Source organism: Cetorhinus maximus, chromosome 17 (genome assembly GCF_964194155.1).
Source record: "Cetorhinus maximus chromosome 17, sCetMax3.hap1.1, whole genome shotgun sequence".
Lineage (NCBI taxonomy): Eukaryota > Metazoa > Chordata > Chondrichthyes > Lamniformes > Cetorhinidae > Cetorhinus > Cetorhinus maximus.
In genome coordinates, this window is record NC_135895.1 from 81,910,396 (window position 1) to 81,922,845 (window position 12,450).

At 41.9% G+C, this 12,450-nt stretch overlaps 1 protein-coding gene across 7 annotated transcripts in view; it reads right to left on the reverse strand.

The window, feature by feature from the left end:
- Nucleotides 1–5,735: 5,735 nt before the first annotated feature.
- The window catches only part of ralgps2 (Ral GEF with PH domain and SH3 binding motif 2), a 674,317-nt gene continuing 667,602 nt past the window's right edge, over nt 5,736–12,450 (reverse strand). For all 7 annotated transcript variants that reach the window (XM_078561532.1, XM_078561535.1, XM_078561525.1 and 4 more), the window contains one exon: nt 5,736–6,137. The gene's annotated coding sequence lies outside the window, so the exon portion shown is untranslated. The remainder of the gene's footprint in view (nt 6,138–12,450) is intronic.

Here is a 12,450-nt window from a genome sequence, read left to right on the forward strand (position 1 = left end):
GAAGGCTGTGGTTGCTGTGGGACAACAGGAGCTTTGAAGACTATGGTGGATAGATTTTTATTATCCAGGGGTATCAAGGAAATGCAACTAAGGAAGGTAAATGAACCTGAGGTACAGTTCAGGCATGACTAATTGAATAGTGGAGCAGGCTCAAGGGGCTGAATGGCCCACTCCAGTTCCTATTATTCAGGCTGTTCCTCTTCAAATAACATAGGGGTTGAGACTTCCATGATAAAATTGGCTTTTAATACCTCGTTTTGTGGCTAGGTTGAGGTCAATTGTATTCGAAAGGATCCAAACTAATTAAGTGGATAGTTTAAGGAATGGCGCAAGAATTCCGAAATGTGTAAAAGTAGGGAAATGCATACTTTAACATGAAACACATGTATATAATGAATGGCTGAGCATCAGGATAAATTTAAAAGAAAGAAAAAGGTTGTGACCATCAACTGTTCAATATGCGGCTATCGACAAGTCCAAACAAGAACCACATCTCAAGGCTGTTGGTTGAAAGTTGAAACAAACTATTTTACTTCATGATAACTAACCCAGTTTTTGGCATGTAACCTTCAAAGGACAGAAACGGATTGGTGTGAGCTGAGTGAACAGTAATGAGGATAATTCTGATGTGGAATAACATTGACTAAAACAATTATCTAACCTGGATTGCGATCTCAGGATATGTTGCAATTCTATGACAGACTTAATAAGCTGCAAGTGCGATAAGAATTGTTCTTTCTGCACAGGTTTATGGATATGTTGAATAAACTCCTATTTAAACCAGTTAACGCTTCATTGCTAATATTGCTTTAAAATGAGCCACGTGAATATTTAGACTGGGATAAAGGTTCCAAGGAGAAGTGTAAACAGAACTGACAAAACATTCTGTGGCACATTGCTGATTCCCATTTTGATGGAACACTGAAAGAAAATTTGTGAACTGCATATGCAGCATCAGATTGAGATTCTGGAAGTGTTCTGGCTCAAGGAGAAAATTCGCAGACTATGCTATCCAAAGTTATATTTGGCCTCCTCCTCATCATCATCAACATTTTTCCCATGTAAGAAGTCTGCTCAGTATACCCTATTTTAACTACCCAATTGCCTGAAACCACATCTTAGATACTTCTAAGTTTCCTTTCCAGCAATACTAACAAAATTAGAGCCTCTTTTTTCAGCTCCAATTTAGCACTTCTCTTAACTCCATCAGATTATTTATTGGTGTGGAATTTTGGAATGCTGATTAATCCCAAACTGAGTTCCTTCCTCACATCTCTTATGTCATGAAGATGGTCTCCCCCCATCCTTTTTAGAATCACCTGCTTATATCCCCCTGCTACTTGGGCTCTAGACCATGCAATTATTATTTCTAGGCTTGACTCAACCTCATTGATGCTCTCCTACTCCACCTTCTATTATCTACAATTCATTCAGAAAGTCCCTGCCCAGATTCTTAGCTACCAAAGCCCCACACTTCGATTGACTCAGTTCTCACTAACTTATATTGATTCTCTATAATGGTCTGAATACATTTCAAAATCATTATCCATACCCTCAAATGCCACAATGAACATACCTCAGCAACCTCCTTTACCCAAAGGCTGCTTACCAAACATCCACAGCAACGGCCACCAGGTGGTGACACAGGGCGGAATCGTCCCAGATTTGCACTAAGTGTGGTAGTGGGCAGGTAAAACAACATTTTACCCGCCGGCCACAATGGCAGATTTTCACGTCATTTTATCCCAAACCCGCCGCATTATTTATACATTCCCAGGTAACACGCCATTTCCATGGTGGGCGGGCTCTCATTCGTCCACCACACCATCACCTCACCGTTTCATCACGCCGGGCGCCATATTTAAAGTCCAGTTGTGTGCACACATCTCAGTGCTTCCAGCCCACGATTACTGCAGGGAAGATGTCCACGAAAGGCAAAAAGACTCCAGCCCCCAGGTTTAATGACACATCACTGGAATGCCAGTTGGACGCCGTCTTGTCCTCTATCCCCGTTCTGGCCACAGGAGGGGCAGCGGCATCACCAATCCAACATGGCAGGTGGTGGTCAGTGCCAATGCTGTGCAGAAGAGGTTGGCCATCCAATACAGAAAGAAGATGAATGATCTCAGCCAGGGTAAGGCAAACATCTCATCATTCTAAACTCACACACTCAAGCCCATCACACATTCACTGGCATCTCACTCACTGCCAGCTCAAGGGACATCACCACCCATTCTCACACACATACCCTCACATGTCCATCCAGCCTCATCTCCTCTGGAGACTGCCTTCTCGGCCCTCACCATCTTGAGGCCACCTGCACAGATCAATATGTGCCCCCACCCACACCCTGGGATACACCTTCCTTCCCCAGTACAGCTCTCGTCCTGCAGCCTCTTCCCTTGCCTGAGGCCACTTCTCCCCCTTCCCCAAGCAAGACCTTGCCCTGAAGCTATTGAAAAGCCACCCCCACCTTACAGCTGATCTAGTAGGTGGAGACCTACCTGTGACCCCTCCAAAAAGTGACATGGTGCTGTCTGTGAAGCCTGGCACTGATGACTGAAGCAAGGTAGGCAAACAAACCTCGAAGTCCTGAGTGAAGTGCAGCCCGCCAGGTGCACTTTGTTTATGTGCTGTTGTGAAACATGTTAGCAGGTGGATGATCCAGCAAGGGGGTGGGGGGTGCGGAATGAGTCTGGCGGGCTGGCGTTATACAGATGTGCTGATGTATTACAACAAGCTTTCCGATGTCTAATAGATGAAATGCGGCCCGCCATTGGTGGGCTGAGCAGATGATTGCAAACTGGTTTCACACCGTTGTGAAACCGATCGTGCCATATTGTCCACTCACTCCACTGAACAGGCCCAATGCTGGCGGGCACCGAAAATCCCGGCCACAGTATGGCTGCTGCATTGGGTAATTCTAGCTCTCCCACCTCTGCTGTGGCCAGTATAAACCAAAACTACAAACATCAGGCTTTGGACCCGGAGCTTTCCTGGTCTGTAGGGCTCACTACTGCACCATGAACCAGCATGTTTAATGTTTTCACGGACAGAATCGTTAAAATCGAACCTACTTTTGACAAGCGACATGAGCAGCACAGCTGATGAATGAGTCTCAATAAAGTTTAACCACTCATATCCTGTTATTTGAACAATGCTGGTGTAATAACTTTTTTTAGTGTTTCAAATGTGCGTGGGAACCTGGCAGACTCTTGCTAATGTAGTTTCAATGCAGCTGGAAATGATTAAAGGCACTTAACTAAACACACGAGTGATCTTAAATCTGCCCTCACACTCTGCCATGCCTAGACTGATGGAAAACCTGGGACTGGGTCCCTTCTTGTGATGTGCCCCTGAGGAAGCTTCCAAAACAGAGGCGTTTTTCTCCTTGCACTTCTTTTTAACTTTGTTCCATTAATAATATTTAATCGCTGTATAAAGTGAATGACAACTCAGATTTGGCCATTTTTATTCAACTTTGGCTATGAGCCATCTTCATTTGTTTTCATATCATCAAACTTGGATTTTGTATTTTTTTTAAAATTCTTCTGAACAACATGAGAATCTACGGTCAATTTATATACCTTTATATGAGATCTTTGATGAGCCCTTTGAAACGTCAATATTTTAAGTTGCTTTTCTGAGAAGCATAGCTCACTGTGCCTTGGCGATTTGGACTGCAAACCTTTTCAAGGTTTAGGTTAAAGCTTGTAAGGATTAAGTAACGGAATTTACTTTTTTTTTCACTTCAGCAGGTATCCTGTTTTATACAGACTGTTAACACAATGATTCCTATTCTAAGCAAAGCACCACTAATTTAAAATGGGCAATCTCTTTGTACTGAAAAAAAGCTCAATAATCATTTATTTAAAAAAAAACTGTGTCATACTGGAATCAGTAAAGCATTCAATTCCTTCTGGTCCCCAAATGTGTGGAAAACTTCCAGTGAACCAGTGGTCACCTGGCAGTCTATTCTCCTAACTAGCATCAATTAATACCGGTCAATGAATAGCTGGTTTGGCACTATCAGGATTAAGTAGAAAAGAGAGAAAAACTAGCATTTATATATTACCTTTCATGTCCTCAAGATATCCCAAAGTGTTTTAAAGCCAACGAAGTACTTTTGAAGCTTGGTCACTGTCATAATATAGGGAACATGGCAGCCACATTGTGCATAGCGAGCTTTCACAAATAGTAATTTGGCGACATTGATTAAAGAGGAGTTGGAGCTCTATCAGTAAAGGTTCAAAGCTTCTGTATAGAAGGTTGTTTTTAAACCTTAATAAAGTTAATCCCTTTTACTGGTTAATAAAGAAATAAGAACATGACTACATTTCATTAATAAGTCAGTGAAGCATTAAAATGAAGCATTAAAAGCATTCAAATTAAAATTTCTTACAATATACCATTGGGAGAGTGCCACTGGTAAACTATGTGCTCTATTTCAATGCATGAACACAGAAGTAATTCTAATCTGATGGTAGTAAGGAAACACACTTCTAGAAACCTGAAGGTTTTCAATACAACTCCATAGTGCAGACTGGTTCTCACTATTGTAGAGATGTTTCTTGTAGTTGTGCATTACCATACCATCCAAAATGGGGGCAATCAATGAGTGCAATTCTTAAATTATTGTATAATTAACTAATTTTTGAAAGTTGCTTTCATCTCCAAGTGTATAGTAGGAGCAGAGAGATAGAAGAAAAACAATCAGTAATTTCCAACATAGGGAAAAGATTAAGTGAGGCACAATTGATGTTTTGCCCTAATCCATTGTCTGAGTCATCAAGCATAGCAGACTCTTGCAATAAACGTTATTGGAATTAGCAAAATACAAGATTGCAATAATCTTCATAAACATTGGTGCTTGTATTGGCAAGCTGCAGTGCTTGGTAAACATGGCATAACATAACCACTCATAGGATGCTTCAGATTGAAAATGTATTACAACTCAATCACCCTGTAAGCCACATCAATATTTCCCATGTGCACTTCTCTTTAATGCTTATCAAATATGGTCTGTGCTCAAAGTAACCTACTTTTGGTGCAATTAAGCCTAGTACGTCACCATCAAGGTACGCTTGAAGCAAGGGTCAGTTGTTACAACATATGCCCCTCCTTCCAAACTAAGGTGCAAGCTAAGCTCCATGATTTTGTTGAAAGAGCCCTATTCATGGAAATGAAAAATTGGGAATGTGACCTATGCTGATATCAAGGGGGCAGCAACGGCAAAGTATAGGGAGTCAGACTCGGGCTGACAACCCTCCAGGTTTGTCCTGGAGTTGGCAGAAATTAAAGATTAAATCTGCAAACCACCTGGGCTAAAAAAGAAGGGTTATTAAAATAAAGTAATGCTTTTTTAAAAAAAAGAAAATTCCATATAACAAGGATTCGACTAGTTATAAAAATGATAAACATTAGAAAAAGCACCAGCCGTGATCCAAATATCTGTTATTTCATAGCTGGCATCAATTTCAGTACTTTATGATTTGGCCATTTAGGACCTCTGTGCCTTAGAGTTTTTGCCCCACTGCTAAGGACAAAGGAAAGAATACAGTGCCAGTCGCTGAAACAAGTCTGCCACAAAAGATGGTGAAATTCTAATTTTGATTTTAAGTAGGTTATTATTGGTATGATAAACTGAAAAAGAAAACTTTGCAAAAAATATGAAAAACTGCTGATTTAATTAAGCTGCACCATTCTCAATCAAAGATTTCATTGTCGAAAAGAGGTGTGATTTAATATTTATTTTACACTAACTCAGTCCACAAAAAGGCTTGGCTTTACATGTTCCCAATATTTTACTTATATGTGCTGATAATGGATTCATTCACCCAGGAGAGTTTGGGTGCCACAATGACAAGAGTGTAGGAGACATGGGTTTGACTGCCAACCTTGACTGGCATTTTCTCATTGGACTTTCCCAGAAGGCAAATTTTATATAGTCTCAGCCCACTTGTCTGGAGAAGAAGTGAAAACTGTCTGTGGGTCACTTCCCACAAGGCTGAAGGGATGACTCTCGCCAAGTTGAACAAAGAGCATCATTGACTGTTGCTGTTATATTTGGTAGAGGGGATGGAACAGTATCATTCCAACTTCCCGACCAAAGGGATAGCAAGGTGTATGAGGGCAACCTGGAACGAGGGAAAAACAGATAAAAAGTAAAACACAATTCACCAAAAGTACTCATCAATATAAGGGTTTAATCATGAAATGGACTTTAAAAAAAATAATTAAAACAGTAAGGTTGTTTGACTGAATGTCCAGACTCTCCAATGCAACTTTCAACATCATTCATTAGCACAGATACTAGGTGGGGAAGGTCACTGACTGACAAAGAGCTTGATTGTGGACTGGCATGAATGGCATTACTTTATTCAACAGGCTCTTTCCATTCATCCTGTCAGAGCTTCATTCTACAGAGGCAAGACCAACCTGACCATCTAGTCTAAACTTCCCAATCAAATAAAGCAACTGTGTGATTCTGTCAAGAGTGCCACAGAACTTAATGACACCTCTGTAGGCTGAAAACACTTTCCAGCATGAAAAAACAAGTGTGGTTAGAGAGCAGAATAATTTAATACAGATGTTCTAATCAGCGGCATTTCCAGGAAACCCAGTAGAATTCTCAAGACAGCTGGCAGACTGTCGTCTGTGTGTAAAATAAAATATTAAGGCGACATCTATTTTGTCTGGAATGTAAAACGTCAGAAAAAAATCAGATTATTCTTTAAAACATATATATTAAATGTACCTGAGTGTGTACTTCACTTAACTGATACTTTTTCCTATCTGGAATTAATTTAGAATTTGGGTGGCCTGAATAGGAGACATTTCTCACCCTCTTCACCTTCAGTCTCATTCACAAAAATGTACCATAGGCTTTCATTTTTTTGCTGTTTGAGATAAACAAGATCTTGTAAACTGTTCTGAGACTTTAACAAAAAAAAAATTATTGTCCAGTGGTTGGAGGGAAACTGACAGACCACTTGCTCATAGTTCAGGTCACAGAAGAAATCCCCCTCTACCTGGCCAACAATGCCATGAAATTCAACATTGACAAGGGGGATATATAGTTGGCAGCACTGTCATTTAAACAAGTGACTCAAAGTTCTAAGTTCTGAAATCTGAATAGTTACCAACTTAAAAAGGTACATATTTCAAAAGCATTATTTGTAAAGTCTAGAATTTACCACAATTAAATAGTTGAGCTGGTATTGTCAGCTAAGCAGAGAGGGCTACAGCGATCTTCTTATGGAGACACTTGATTTTCTACGCGTTGTCAGATGTTTCTGATGTCCTCAGTTGATGAATTAGCAGAATATAACTTAAAAGGTATTGAGCAGCATCGATCCAATCATTTTCTTTAAATTAATATAACATTTCTCTCTGTCTCATCTCTATTGGATACAGTAGCGTCGAGGACAGGATCCAGGATGAGCAATCCAATGGTTAAGAGCAATGGTGGGCCGTATGCAGCCCATTAGGGTTCTGAGTGCAGCCTGCCGGTGACCGTTGCCCATGCGCCGGGTTGCCAGATTCCACTGGTTTCCGTCCACGTAGTTTTTTTCCTGCCGGTATTACTAAAGTGATATGCACGCAAAGCAAGGGCACGTGAAGTGTGGTACATGCTGATTGCATACAACATTGACTCTGAGAGCCATGTGCTCCCTCTGAGTCCAATCAAAGTGCTGCTATGGTTCAACTGGCATGGCCCGCAAATTCTTATTCATGGGGTCATGGTTACTGCACATGCCCAATTTCAATCTTGCGGCCCACTGAGATGAAGGAGGGCCACTCATGCGACCCACTCACTAGCCTACGTCGCCCATCACTGGTTCAGAGTTTAAACCTCTCTCTGGCGAATTGAGAAATAGAATTGAATGAACTGGTCATTTGTGGGCTGGCCACAAAAGAATGATCCTGAAAATTGCTGGAATGTTGCAAAAAACATAACTAGTTAGCTCATGTCATTGAAAGGAGGGAATATTCTATTCTGACCTAGTCTTGTCTACACATGACTCCGTCTGACACTACTGTGTTAATGACTTCTGAAGTGCCCAGTCAAACCAGTCAATTTATCAGGACAAATGGGGGTGGGCAATTATGGCAGTATTACCTGTGTCACCCACAACCGAGAGCAAATGTTATCTTTTAAAATTCATCACTGACTGCGGCCAAGGGGGCAGTCAGATGGATAATCTGAAACTTGGCCTCTGCCAACGCTGTTCTCATGTGATAACTAGGGAATGTGTGATAGTGCCCAGGAGTGATTATGCTATTTTACTCTCTCTTCCTGTAGGAGAAAAAGCTGGGGTGGAATTTTCCAGCCCACCGCAGCAGGGGTGGGGCTGGAAAATGTGTCGAGCCACCCAAAAGCCCATTGCCTTTGGCGGGACTGGAAGATCCCGCTGGCAGGTGGGACTGAAAAATTCCAGCCCTGGTTTCTGCTCAGTGCTTCCGAAAGAGTGACAAAACTGAAATTTGGGACTCAAAGTTACGTAGGATGATGGGCATAAGGCCCACCCAGGGAGGCACAAGTGTTTCAGGACAATTTCGGTCAAAGGAAATGCTGTTCATACACTTATCTTTTCCCCACATTTTTGATTCTGACTAGTCAATATTTAAATCCCTGGCTCGAAAGCTTTCTGATTAGTCAATAAATTGTTGGTAACAGTGGCCCAAAGGGACTTTCCCTCTAATTTTACCTTTCTGCTGGTGCCTCATTCAGTACTTTCCCTCCTAAGAACAACAGGGCTGCCTGAAAAAAAATTGTCCTTTGGCAGTACAGAACTTAAGTATTACTGAAAAAAAGAGACTTTTTTTGTCACAGCTTTTCGTCTAGCACTCGCAAGAAAATATCAATGTCAGGAAAATAACATATTTATACTGCATGAGAAGAAAGTGCTGATTGGTTGGCAAGTGGGCTCTGATTGGTAGAGGCATTGCCACGACAAGTGCACCAGTTAACTGATGACTGACAGTTAACTGCCAAGCATTATTTGATATTTAAACCAGGCAGCTTGACTCTGATTGGTCAAGACATTGTGTTCAGGAATGAACCAGCGAATGATGAGAGAAAAGCTTGGACAAAAACGTCTCTTTTTTTCAGCAATGCTTGAGAGGAAATATGAAAGGAAAAAGCAGGCAAAAATACAAGAAAAATTTTGTGCTGAGATTTTTCAAGGGAAAATGCAATGGAGCTAAGCAGTAAAATAAATTGAAATTGCAATAAATTTGAACCCTTTGAGGAACGTGTTCCCGTTTTATTTCAAATTAACTTCTTCCTGATTTAGATCTTACAATTTCCCCATTTCTGCACCTTTCCCTTTCCTTGCGAGTTTTCCAAAAACTGAATCAGTTTTACAATTTCAACCATGCCTCAAACCTCATGTTGTGGTTTGGTTTTAAAACTCCTCTTCCAGCTGAAGTTGGTGCCATTTGAGGTGTGGGATGTTTGTGCTGGGAAATGGAACACATCACGACCTCAGGCAGTGAACTCCTGAAATCATATGTAACCAAGTCAGACATCTCATAAAATTGACCTTGGTGGTTATTGAGGCTTCACAAAAGTCTGTCAGTTGGTTTTGGCCCATCAAAGGAAATACCCAGAGTCTTTGTGTGGGCCATTCTATTCTCCCTCTTTTGGCACATGATCATTATGCTACAATTGAAACCCTACACATGAAGGACAGAGTTTCAAGCAATGATGAAGTCTAGGAAAAAGCTCAACAGCTGGGAGAAGCCACATTTAAAGCTTCGGTGCTGATATTTCAGACCAGCCTGTTTGGATCCCTTACAAGCTATTGTGCAGCACCAGCTGCTCTTGTTTTCTTAGGACAAACACAGTAGATTGATTTAAACACCAGCAATGCTTGAGATGTTTTTCTGGCCATCATCTTGCGGCCTGTTACAGCCCATCTTTGTGATGCCTCATTGACTCTAAAAGGAAGTGGGCCAACTTCATTCAATCCAAAAACGTTAGACTAAACTGGGGAGAGCTGGATGCCTAGTGAAAAGTACTTGGCACCCTTCTATGAAACAGGCACAGTGCTGACCTCAAATTTTTTATTTTTTTTTACTGCATTCTTTGTCCAGTTCCTTCTGTAACTATTTGCTTTCATTCTTTGAATGATTCTTTCATTGCTTGAGATGGAGAGTTACCGAGCAACAAACATTAATTTCTGATATTCCCTAAATCATTAATAAAGGACAAGTTTATTGTTGTCATTATTTCTCTTCCCTCACCCTTAGGCCAGAATCTTCAGGTCGGCATGCGGGGGGTGGGCCCTGCTCGCCAACACCTAAAATGAAGCGCGATGACAGCGGGCGAGCGTCCTGACGTCACCGCGCGTCATTCAGATCTTCAGTTCAGCGGGCGCGCACCGGAGTCGGCTGTGCGCCCGCCGAACTGTCAAAGGCCATTTAAATGTCAATTAAAATAATTAACAGAGCTGCCCGTCCAACCTTAAGGTTGGCGGGCAGGCGAAGAGCCCAGGCGGCCTTCGCATTTATCGTGAAGCCTCCTCCACGAGCGGGATGAGGTTTCATGAAGGTTTTTAAACTTTAATAGAATTTTTAAATAAAATTCATAGACATATTCCAGCTCATGTGACACTGTCACAGGAGGTGACATGTCTTCAAAATTTTTTTTTCTTTATTTAAATTTTTCAAAATCAAACGAATCTCTCTGAGGCAGCTCTGTGCCCCTCCCCCCGCCCGCACAGGGAGCGCTCAGCGCTCCTGGGTGTGTGTCATGCTGGGCAGGCCTTAATTGGTCAGCCCACATAAAATTGCTGTGTGCCCGCCCGCGCCCGCTCCTGCTCAGACCCCCCTGACTGGGAGAAAATTCTCCCCTTAAGCTCTGCTTCCAATTTCTCTCCTATTTTCCTAAAATGCCATTCCCACATCTGCCCCCTTCCCTTGATTGCCATCTATTTCCACCTTCCGTCTATTGCTAGCCATTGACCCCTGCCCCCATCCAACTCCCTCCTTTATTGTCAACCATTTCAGTTATCCAGTTGCCCCACCAATCTGATGACCAATGCAACAAGTTTCTGTCTTCTCCATTTGTCATCCCCAGCACCGCAAAATTATCTAGCCGGGGCTTACAGGCTCTATGTATCGTTGGATAGCATTACTGTTCTCACTGAAGTTCCCACCTACAGGAGATGTTGCCATTAGTACTTGGAAAAGTGTGAAGTGGTCACATGGACCGAAGCGGGTGCATTAGCCACCAGGCTCGGGAAGGTATAAAACTAGGGTGGAGACATTTAGTCCACAATCTGGCAATCAGATAGCAGTCTCTCGCTCATTGTAGTTTCTGTGTGGCTCTGAGTCAGCAGGTTGTAGGCTCAAGCCTATTCCTGAAACTTGAGTTAGGCTAACACTTCAGTGACATACTGACTAAGTGCTGCATTGTGAGCAATACCCATTAAACTGAGACAAAAACAGAAACACCTGGAAAAACTCAGCAGGTCTGGCAGCATCGGTGGAGAAGAGCAAAGTTGACATTTCGAGTCCTAATGACCCTTCAACAGAACTAAGTAGAAATAGGAAAGGGGTGAAATATAAGCTGGTTTAAGGGGGGGGCGGTGGTGGTTGTAGGGACAAGCAAGCAGTGATAGGAGGAGATAACCAAAAGATGTCACAGACAAAATAACAAAGAGGTGTTGAAGGTGGTGATATTATCTAAAAGAATGTGCTAATTAAGAGTGGAGAGCAGGACAAGCAAGGTACCTAATTAGCACATTCTTTTAGATAATATCACTACCTTCAACACCTCTTTGTTCTTTTGTCTGTGACATCTTTTGGTTATCTCCTCCTATCACTGCTTGCTTGTCCCAACATTCCCCCCCCACCCTTCCTTAAACCAGCTTATATTTCACCCCTTTCCTATTTCTACTTAGTTCTGTTGAAGGGTCATGAGGACTCGAAACGTCAACTTTGCTCTTCTCCGCCGATGCTGCCAGACCTGCTGAGTTTTTCCAGGTATTTCTGTTTTTGTTTTGGATGTCCAGCATTCGCAGTTTTTTGTTTTTGTTTTTATCCATTAAACTGAGGCCTCTTCTTATGACTCAGTTAGATCTAAAAGATCCCATGCTACCAAAGAAAAACAAGAATGGTGTCATGGTGTCCTGGCCAACATTACTCCATGAACTATCATCACTCAAAACAGATTAACTGGTCATTTAAAAGGTTTGTTTTTTATGGGATCTAGCTATGGGGTAAATTGCCTGATTTCATAACAATAGTGACATTCTTCAGAAGTAACTAATTGGTTGTGAAGCATTTTACGTTGTTCCAAGGATCGGAAAGATGCGATATAAAGCAAACTTTTACTTTTACTTCCTTGACCACAGTTGGCAAAGGGGCAGTGGTCTATCCTTTGGACAGCTTGGGGCAAATATCACATTTTTACTACTTGGGGGGCTTAAATGTAGCCTT